Source organism: Lasioglossum baleicum, chromosome 5 (genome assembly GCF_051020765.1).
Source record: "Lasioglossum baleicum chromosome 5, iyLasBale1, whole genome shotgun sequence".
Classification (NCBI taxonomy): domain Eukaryota; kingdom Metazoa; phylum Arthropoda; class Insecta; order Hymenoptera; family Halictidae; genus Lasioglossum; species Lasioglossum baleicum.
In genome coordinates, this window is record NC_134933.1 from 14,269,249 (window position 1) to 14,280,880 (window position 11,632).

Consider the following 11,632-nt stretch of genomic DNA (forward strand, 5'->3'; position numbering starts at 1 on the left):
TTCGATTACGGTAACACCACTACTATTAACTCCGCTGCGACCGTAACGAGGGAAGTAAACGAAAAATGTAACCGAGCCTTTGTAATTAACGTCTGCGCGTTTAAACGTAAAAACTTTGATCTCTCAATGATCAGTCGATTTCGTGTTTGTCGCACAAACTTGTCGTTTCGACATTTTATTTCGAACACCGACTTGACTGTCGTCGAAAGTGCGTGTTTAATGTACTTAATCAAATGTTTACCAATAATGATAGTAATTAACGTTATTATTTTTAACGTTGCAGTCATGAAAATGGAAAAAACTTAATTCCAGTGGATCAAGTGAGGAATTAATCATTTTAGCAGATATCGTAATTTTTGGCTTCATTTAAATAGGTGATTTCTTTTGTCACATTTATTCCCAACCAATCGCAATTATTAGTGGCAGAAAAAATCCTGTGTACCAGGTCTCGAATTAGTATAAACGTCGGGTGATCAATTACAGAAAAATGTCCACGGAATGCTGTTCGAATACGTTCGTTAGTCCGCGTGCGCGAGAGCTCAGTCCGAAGTTTATGAATGCCGACAACACGTTGAAAATACCACCGGGATTTTTATTTATGAAGTATCCGTCGTTTTGTGATTTACGGGGTAAATCGATGAAACACACACGTATGCACATAATATATAAAATATAGTATACTAGGTGGTACACGAGAGAAGACTTGCTGGAACAGCGGGCATGGAGGCGCACGAACGGCGTCAACGAATAAACGGGAAACGGAGTTGAGGGAGCCACGGAGACCCAGAAAGATAGAAAGAAAGAAACAGATGTGAAAGTAGCGGGCAAAACAGCATTACGTAGGTGTAAGAAGAGCAGTAGAAATGAAAGAAAATGGTGCAGCTGTAGGCAAGCAAAAGGGGGAGCCCGCAAAGGCCACAGAGTCACCCGGTGGCTGCACGTTCCTCTGGACTGTCTCCAAATCTACTCCACAAGCTTTTTCTATTTCAGCCCCTTATCCTTCCTTCCCTCTGATTTATCTTTTTATTGTTTCACAGCCGGCCCGACAACTCCTAGTCCTTAGTTCTAACAACTCTTATACTCCCGACCCCCTCCGGTAAACAATGCTCCGGTGCTCCAACTGGCTTCTCGTCGATTAACGAATCTTAACCCTTAAGTGGACCTTCAAAATACACTTTAGCATTGCAATGATTCAATTAAATTATATTTGATATTTTATTTATATTTAATACTTTATATTGCAGTGAGTGCATTCTCTTCGAGAACCACAAGGTCCCCACCATTAGTCAAATCTCTCCCTACTACTATGTACCTATATGGTGTATAAAATGGTCATCCGTCACGAAATCGTGACAGCAAACGGGAAGAAGTTACTCCGACAACGGTCAAAACAGTACTGCGGTTGTCACCTCCGTTTTTCATGAATGGTTAAGGGTGGGAAACGAGACGTTTGTTAATTGGACGGGGGTGTGTCGGAAGGACTTTAGGTTGAGAAGTGACCGTTCCTCCAGCGGATTAGGCGATATACCTGTAAAGGATGCTATAGCAAGCAAAAACGCATGCGAATCTTCAACCGCAACAGATCGACAAAACGTGCGACGCGGGACAGATCCTTCAAAGCGACGAGCGGACTACCCTTACAAATCACATCATTAATGACCGTAGACAATGCCAAAAGGAATTACTGTGACAACTCTCTAAATATGTTCAACTAAAGTCGCGCCTGATTCAGCGCGTTATTCATTCGAGCAACGTTGCATCAAAAATAGAAAAATACATATACTCATTCAATGTAGACCGGTTTGCCTATTTTTAGGGTAAGAATTTTCGTCGAATTTCCCGCTCAACAATGAAAATTTCGCAGTAAAATGTATAGAAAAAATTGGCGAAGGTAATTTCCTTTCTTTCAGCGTACGTTGGTCAAATTGGAATTGAAATCGTTCAATTGGCAACTAAATCAATTTCGGCACCACACAACTTGTGCGGCCGGAGTGTTTGTGACAATTTAATACTTCGCTCGCGGTGTTCCGTAACGCAAGATACGCTTTGTGTAAAAGATAATCGCGTATACTGCACGCGGTCGTTTATACTTTGCTACAGGGTGGTCGATAACTGGCGGCACACGAAAAGTAGCTGATTCTATGTGGAAAAATATGTTGAAAAAGTAGAATAGACTTTTTTTCATAAGGGTTTTGTTCTCGAGGAAATCGCTTTAATGCATAATGTATCTCGCTGTAGCTTACTATCTGTATTCAAACTTGCTCTCGCTGTACTGGTTAATCAAGAATACACGACAAAACAGAATATTAACTCATAAATTTTATTAAGTGTTCTGCTGCTTTAATTGTTGAACCTGAAAACTTTTTACATAATAAATTTCTGATAATATGTAATAACTTCATGTTAAGAAAACATACATCTCACAACCGAGACAGAAAGAGATTTTACAGCACGTAAACATACTAACGAATTTTCACTTTGAGTAACGTGTGAAGGTTAAAATCGATTTCCCCGAGAACAAAGCCTCGTACGAAAAAATGTTCTACATTTTTTTGTTCAATGTGGAATCACTCCCTTTCTGAATGAATATACGACCCTGTATATTTGCCGCGCAGAAAATGTAAAGGACGCCGACAGCTAGTTCGAAAGGAGTAAATTTTGATTAATTAAACACAGGCCCGACCATAATTTCACCTGTACACGGGAATACCATTGAGGAGTTTTTGCTTCGGAAATAAAGCCGTCACGTCCACGTTAATCGTGCCATTTCCCCCCGATAACTTATCGCACTTTACAAGCGTTCAATATAGTTTTCGGGGTATGTATCATCCGCGGAAATAGCTCGAATGCTCCAGGCGGCTATCGATGTTTGTGCCGGTACACAGACAACACGTGCGTAGCCGGGAACACGGTTGTGTGCGGGGCCAGGGCTCATATATCTTTGTAATAAAGTCCGGTGGACCCCGGCCCTTTCGAACCGCATGTTACACTTATGACCCGCCAACGTTAATTACGGGAATAATTGTACAGCTGAAAATCTGGGCATTCCGTAAATGCACTTTGCCGGCGATTAGATCGAACAACGTGCGTGACTCCCGCTGACGCGACCTGATTGTTCCTAACGTTTCTATATGGAAAGTATTTCACTCTGCGTTCGCCTAATGGCAACGCTCGCAACGGAACTGTGCCAGAATTTAAAACAACTGACAGAAGCGTGTGCGCGCACTGTTATAAATATTTGGTCGCTTGCGGTATTCGCCGTTCACGTGGCAGAGAATTCAAACCCCTTGCTAAAATTAATTTTATGGTTACAGTGATTTATCGTTCATAATTAGACTGCGGATCTTTATGCTAAATAAAAATCGTCTGCGTCTGATAGTATTATATCAGTATCTATAATTTTTTTTATTCTCCATGCCCCTTTTTGGTCATCGTAAAAATATAATGCTGAATATAATAGCTTTTACACGAGTAAAGTCGACAACTTTGACCATTGTTCTCCAAAAGAATCCTTCAATTTGTTAGGTGTGTACAACCATCAGTTAAAACTTAAGCTGCACGTCGGCGAATATGGCCAATAGCCCAGCAAATCCTGTAGTGATTCAAATATGAAATTAGTCCGCGTCAGAGAGAACACTATGGAGAATCCATGTCGCATTATAGTATGCACCAGTTGGAAGAATGAGCTTCGTCGCATGCTGATGCTGCAACAATGGCCGGTGGCATCGAAGCAACTCTTTGAAGGACTAACACGATATTCTATTAATTTGAGTCGCGAATGGAGTTACCGCCACCACCATGCGACTACGCGGGATATGTGCGTTTAATTGCAATCCCGCGTATTTAGCCTGTCATGGATGCCATCCTTGAATTTAACAAATAATACAGCCGCACGGGAACACCCGGAAGCCAGAATATATTCGGAAATTTCATTAAATGTTTTAACGCCTACGCGTAAAAGGTAACGCGGCAAAAAGCATTGGCTAAATTTCTGCGATATATTTTCCATATGACACGAATTTCATCGTCGGAACACTTGTCGCCTGCAATTTCAGCCACGCAGACGCGTCGCTCGCAGCGTGCAATATTGATAAAAATTTAGACGAAATGTTCGATAATTGCAGACATCGACCGAAGCACCCGCGTATCCCCCTAATGGTAAATATATCGTTTGATTAAAATAGTTTATCACGAGAGGCCCTTCGTGCAGTTTACGATTTTCAAAAATATATTGTGATGCGTACAATATGAATAAAATAATCAAATAATCTTAAGCACACGATTTTCAAAAATATTAACCGTCAGTATAGAGTATAGAAATATTGTTTCCAATGCGTACAATATGAATAAAATAAGCAATGCGAAGAATGAAGTACCCCGTGCTATTAAGTTGGTGCACGTGAAATGTCGGATTTTTATTTCATGTGAATATTTGTCTCCTGCTATCGTTATGCTATTGTTTTTGACACAACCTTTTCTATAGTCTTATTGTCTGTTACCAGTTATATTTTGGTGAGAAAGTTTTCTTCCAAATTGTGAATTTTCGAAATTTATTTTGAATTTTCTTTAAATGTGGATTCTTCTGATATTCGTGTAATTTTTAATATGAGTATAAACTTGGTAGTAATGCTGCAAAAACTACTCGTAATATCAGTCAAGCTTTTGGGGAGAACACTGTCAACGAGAGAAAAGTGCAGCGTTGGTTCGCAAAGTTTCGTTTTGGAGAGTCTTCTCTATTTTGTTTTGGAAGAACCAAAATGTCTGTAAATAACGGTGTTTTGAAAAGATTGGTAGAAACAAATTCAAGTGTAACAGCAAGACAATTTGCTGTTAGAATGGAGACTAGTCATACAACAACATTGAAGTACCTTACCGACATTTCATATGCACCAACCTAACATGTAAAATTAAACAATGAATCTGTGCATCTTGTAGATACGTATGTTGGTAAAATCTGTTCAACCGACAAAGTTGCAATCATGGCACTGGTTTCGGGATGAAAATGAACAGTACTAAATAGGCAGAGGTATTTGTTTGGTCGTTAAATAGAAGCCTCTGTTCGATGCTGCACCCGATTATGCCATCGCCGTCATACTTTGCAAACTATCGTGCACAGAAGGTATTAAAATCGTTATTCAGTAAAGCACTTGGGCCAACGTTTCCTCCTTCCCGACAATGTCGTCCCCGGCGTCGCTATCGCTTTGATAGTTAATGTGTATCAATATTTTATGTATTCCGCATAAGCAACGCGGCAGGTATTTGCGTTTATTAGCTATAAACCCCCCGTAGGTGGAGCTCACTCTCGCAGGATTTATGGCTCGCGTTCTTTGCGTTCTTACAGCGAAGATGTTCCTCTCGATGGAATTAGATTTTGCGCATCATGGTCCCGACGTTACGTGAAATTGCTGGAAGTGAGACCATAAGTTCGCCTATCAACACGCTGACACAGTTCCAGCTTGTTTCCAATCGAGAATTTTGTTTCAAATTTTTACGACACTTTATACATAGATTGCTTTCTTGTGGCAAAATGGTATTTATTCTAATATACGACACATATATCACTGAAAATAATTATTTTAAATTTTTTGACGATATCAATTACGATTAGCAACTATCTTTATTAACTATTATATTTAAATAAACGTCTATATTTTGGCTTCTAATAAGAATTTTATCAATATTATTGTATGATAAATAGACAGCGGATCTTTATGCAAAATAAAATTTTTTACCAGAATTGCAACAAACTAAAGTGAAATGGAAAATATTCTTTCTTAAAATGTTTAATAGCTTGACAATTATACCATCAGGGTACGTTTAAATTCTTCTAATGGTTATACTGTTTTAAATTACACCTACTCATTTTTGTTATAAATGCATAAAAGTTTTTGACTACTGAAACACCCCATCTTTGCATTATCGACAAATGAGAAGGCTCATCCCGCACCCTTGCAATCCTGGAAAAACGAGTCTACCCCCTTAATTTTGTCCCCGATTTTACATACATCAGTCGCATTTATTACTCGGCTCCAGCGTTAATTGTAATTAAGCCAGTATTAGGAAAAATTTCTTTGAAAGGAGAAGCAAAGGGGGCACGTAGCTATGTAGTCGACGAAGAAAAAGTGTGTGCACTATGTGCTCGCGAAGGTGGATGATGCAGGGCGTTAAGCCGCGCGAAACTATGCAAGTGATGTGAGCGTATATCTCGCGCGGCGCATGCAATCCGCCGCGCTACAAAAGGGAACAACGAAGTATAACGAATGCAAGGCGGAGGAAAAATAAGTGGGCAGATGCTAAACCTTGCAAGAGTCAAGGAGAAAGGTGTAGGTAGAGAAACCTCGGCGATCCTCGCGGCATCCGAGCTCTGTCCGCGACGTCCGCTCTTTTCGCGGTTTACGCTCGCAAACGGTCTTGTATCTCCCTTTCATTCTCTTCCGCACGACGCGACGTTCATACGCGTTCACCTAAACGCGTGCCCGCACCTTTACCTCTGAAAGACTTAACGTGGTCTTAAGAGAAGCGCGCGGTTCCCGCAGATTTTTGCGGTCTCGTGGAATTGAGATCCATCCCGGAACAAGACATTCACGCCGCTCGTTGTCTTGGCCGTTTACCAGGAAAACTGGCTGGCTTAATTAACAGTGGATCTACAAAACACTGAAAGCGATTTTATATTACTTAATGATAATAATGAGACTGAATTCATCCAGATTTTTAGCGATATTTATTGTGCTATATGTCCTAAGAAATTTTATTGAGTAACATTGTCCAACAAATTTCAACTTTTTTTGACGTTTCGATTTTCACTATGCGATTCTTATAGAGTTTCTTTTGCCGATTCCGAATCTGTCCTTAATTTTTCCCCTAGACGCGCAGTTTTTGACAAATTTGATTTTGAAAACATACATATTTTTCAACTTTAAACAAATATTGTGACGTTATTGTAAAAGATTTTGAATTGTTCTTTACAGCAAATGATTCTGTAGACTTTCCCGAATACAGTGATATCCAATATTAATACATTGAACATGTTTAAACATTCATATTCTTCAAATATCACGATATTTGTTTAAAGTTGAAAAATATGTCTTTTTTCCAAAATCAAATTACTCAAAAACTGTGCATCTAGAGACCTATACGAATCGCATAATGAAAATCGAAACGTTTTTTGGCTGTTGGACAGTGTAATTTTTCAGAAATGTGTGTTTACGATTTCGATAATATAAGATGGCTAGCTGTAAAACATCTAGAAATTCCATTTTGTCTTGTTCTCACGATCTGTTTTCGTCTTGGTTATGTACCATCACAATATGGTGCTGCAATTAAAGATCTAGTTTTTACAGTGCTCAACAACGTTGCATTTTGTTTATATAATGACACGATCAGGTAACCAAACAATTTCTTAAGTACACTTTTACCTGACTATTCTCACGATCGGTTTTGGTCATGGCCACTCACCATCAAAACATGGTTCTACAATCAAAGATCTGATGTTTCCATGCTCAACAACGTTGCAAAGATTTGTTCGCACAGTCGCAAGCTAATTCAGCCAAAAAATTGCTTAAATACACTTTCCTCTGATTATTCACACGATCTGCATTTGTCTTGGTTATTTACCATAAAAAGATAATGTTAGAGTTAAAGATCCAACTCTTACAATGGTTTTGCAAAGATTTGTTCACACAGTGACGTGGTAATTGGACGAAAGAATTATGTATTTAAATATATTTTACCATCGTGAAAAATCTAGCTCTTATAGTGCTCCACAAGATGAGGAAATTCAATATCAAAGTACGTATTTTTCAACAGCATTTACCAATTCACTGTTTTCATATTAAAACGGAACAACTTTAAAATGATCGAACCTCTTCCGGCGATATTTATGAAATTTTCGGTCGCAACGTGCAGTTTTATATTATGCAAATGACTTTATATTAACATATATCCGACCAGATGACGAATATTCGTCATTTGGGGTTGCCGATGAAACACAAATTTTTGGAGTTCGGTCGGATATGTGTTAATGCATAGTTAATTCATATCATGCTGCGCGCGATACCATCCTTCTCAATTTAGAAGAGATAATAATGAGAGAGAATTTCAGCTGGAGATACGAAATATTTTTAAGTGATCGTCAATAATTCATCGCAGGATGAAAAGTTTCCGCGCGCCGTGCGAATAACGCACTAATTGCAATGAACAATAGTATAATCCATCAGGTGGATTCAATGTATGCGTGTACATGCAGAAGCATCGTGTTTATATAAAATTTCAAGTATAATATATTTCACGGTAACAGCGCGCTCGATGTAATTAGAGGTGAAACTGTTGCTCCACATTTAAATTAATGTCTCGTTAACATCGCGGGGCAAACATTTAAAATGTATATATTTTTGGTCTGATTTAACTGCACGGCCGTGTATCATTATGAGCGAATTACATTAGCGTGACACGTGACAGAATTTACGTATAAACAAAATTATGCCTTTTGTCACGTAACAACCGTGTCGTATTAGTTACACCGCGGTAGGCTCTTTGAGTGTAGAAAATAAAAAAAAGGACACGTTATCGTGCAAACGCAATCGTTGCTAGCGTGAATTATTGTTATGTTACATCAACGAATGTAATTCTGTCCGAGCGGAAACATTATTTCCGCCTCGAGAATGTTTTACGTGGGTTTTGAGCATGAAAGAGTGTGCGATAAGTGTACGGCTAAAGAAATCAAAGCAGCGGGAGCACATCAGAGTTGGACAAAAATTTAATCGACGATTGACGATTAACTTCATCAATCGATTGATTCAATCGTCGATTTTTCAATGATTACCTTTTTAGTCGTACACATTAATCAATCAATCTTGATTAAAATTTTAATCGATTAATGCCCAACTATGGAGCACATCTAATTTTCTACTAATCACAAGAAGCTCAGAATTGAAGCTAAATCAAATATTAAAATAAAAATTATTTGTGACTGTATTTTAGCACAGTTTTCTTCACCTTCAGAAAAAGTTACAACGTTTAATTATAATGTATAAACCATTTTGCTATGACTAAAATTCGAAAAGACTATTAGTAATTTTTAAATATTAGTCGATTATTGCCCAACTCTGATCCTTAACTCCAATTAACGACTAAACTAGGAAATTAATTGTTAATTGCGATTAACGATTGAAGTAGAAATTTATTCGTCAATCGTTGACTAAATTTTTGCCCAACTCTGCTTTAGAATTTCGTTTGTGTGTGACAATTGTGAGAACGTCGGCGATCTGTTTCGTATAATAAGATTGTAAAAAGGGTAATGCGCATAGTACGAGTGCAAAGAAAGTATGAATAAAAGTATGCACCGGGGGCAGAAACGATTTCCCAGAATTGTTATCAGTGTCAGCACGTTATTTTAACAAATACTAACCACATTAAGTCGGTCATAAATGCGTGGCGCAGCCAAAAGCCGAAGATTAATTTGAAATTCGAATTTCATCGCCAAATCTTGATAAAGAAAATCCGAGAACGGTCTGTAATTCCAGAACATAGCGAGAGATGGATGTGTGCCAAAAAGCCGCGCGTCCAACTGGACTGTCGACATAGAAACTGGCCAAAAACCAAATTTACAAAATGCATAAACAGTGATTAATATCGGAATCTAGAGTTTGGATGGATGTCACGACGACGTGGACGGTTTATTGTCGTGTACAGAACAAACCTTATAGAACAAAAGTGATGAAGCAATGCGCTATTCTAGGAGTGAGTAGGCCAGGAATATAGTGTAGTGCGAGTGTCATTGGCATCGGAAATGAAGTTGCTCCCGATTTATATTGAAACGTTGCGCAGCGTTTTATATCTTTTATACATTTCCATTAAGACATTTCACATTTGTGTTTCACAATTGATTTGGAAAATTTTTGTTTCAGTTATTAAAAAGGAAAGTGATTTCTTATCAAGACCAATTTAACGAATGTATTTCCGTTCATAACAAAACCGGTTGCATAATACTGCGTTATTGTATAATACACGAAAAGACCAACATGTTCATTGCGTGGAAAATATGGAGAAAGTACTAATAGATTTCCTCTACTCACTGTTTCAAAATGCATGCACTATCTTAACATTTACGAAAACATAAAATCATAATTTTCGATTTAAAAAAATTAGTATGATTCAATATGATTATAAATCGTTTCAATATAATTATAAAATGAAATTGCATGCATTGAAAATGAAAATATTTGCTGTACACAGTATTACGTAACCCATTCTGCAGGCACCTCAATAAAATCCGTACTTTACGCCACCATGGAAATTTTCATTGATCTCGAAAATTTTTTCGAAGGAACAACAAAAAAATATGGGTGTCGAGTGGATGGACGTTCCTCGACACGGACGGCTGCCATAAATAATCGGCGAGTAGACATCGTAAACGTCATAGAGTTTTTCCAAGGTGTAAATCACGCTCAGCAAGCCTCGTTGTAAAATCTTACCCTCGCTGCACTTTCTGCTACCACTGTAAGGCATAAACGTCTGTCTCCCGGTGTGGTTGCTGTTGAAGGGCAAAGTTATGTCCCAGGGAATATTAAAACTCCTTGACGCAACTGCACGACAGCGAAATATAAACAATAGTCGGGCATAAATCACACTGTTAATTACAAAAAGAATCGGAATTAGCCGTCGTTACAGCCAGGCGGTTTGCTACTGTGTTTTCGTTTAAAAGACCATTAATTTCGTTTCTGACATAATGAAAGAGAACTAAGAAATTTGATAATTGTACTTGATAAGTGCGTTTCATAAATTCACTGTATACCTATAGTCAGAAATGTATGTTGCAATAAGGCTGCATTAAAATGCACTAAATTTCCATTCTAACCATTTCATTTGTATATTTGCTTCCGAAACATGACATAAAAATGACAAGAAATAATTGCTTCGAATTTTTTATCGAATCTTATGAATCAGCCGCGATTCGTTATACCACAAAGTACTACAGTTAATTATTCTTTACACATTCTTGCAGAGATGTTGAATTTAGCAACGTTGTTAACAGAGAGAGAAAAGCCAGCAGGTTTTCATATAAAATTGCTTTTGCTGAAGTCGAGGAGTGACAAATTACTTCGGGTTCCCATTTGCCTATCCTGGGAACGCGCGTCCGCAAAAAGCGCAGGCATCAATTAGATTTTTAAAAAGTGGCGAAGTTATTCCGGAGTGTTATTGCGAACGTTTTTCTTTTGGGAGACACGAAGTCGGAAGATTGCGAGCGGGAAGGTTGAAAATTTTAACCGCAGATGCTCATTATCGAGCAGAAACCCGCCCGCGGGACTTTAACAACCGACATGGAACAGGTTCACGCGAACTCGCGAGGGAAATCGGTTGACGAGATTCCGGAGGCGAGAAGAGGAAACATATTTTAAAGCAGGGCTGAGCTGGATGGAAGGGACATAAAACACAAGTCGATCAACGATGTCAGATCGCATAAGCGGCGGTACAAGTTGTATAGCCCGTTGAATGCGGTGGCATGCAGACCCGGTGCGCCTCTCGGAGCGTTTCGCGAACCCCCGGCAAGTATCGCGAAAAACTTAGTTTCGCCGGGACGATAAATCATCTTGAAATTCGCTCGGGCTGACAGGCATGTAGTTTTACGAGGACC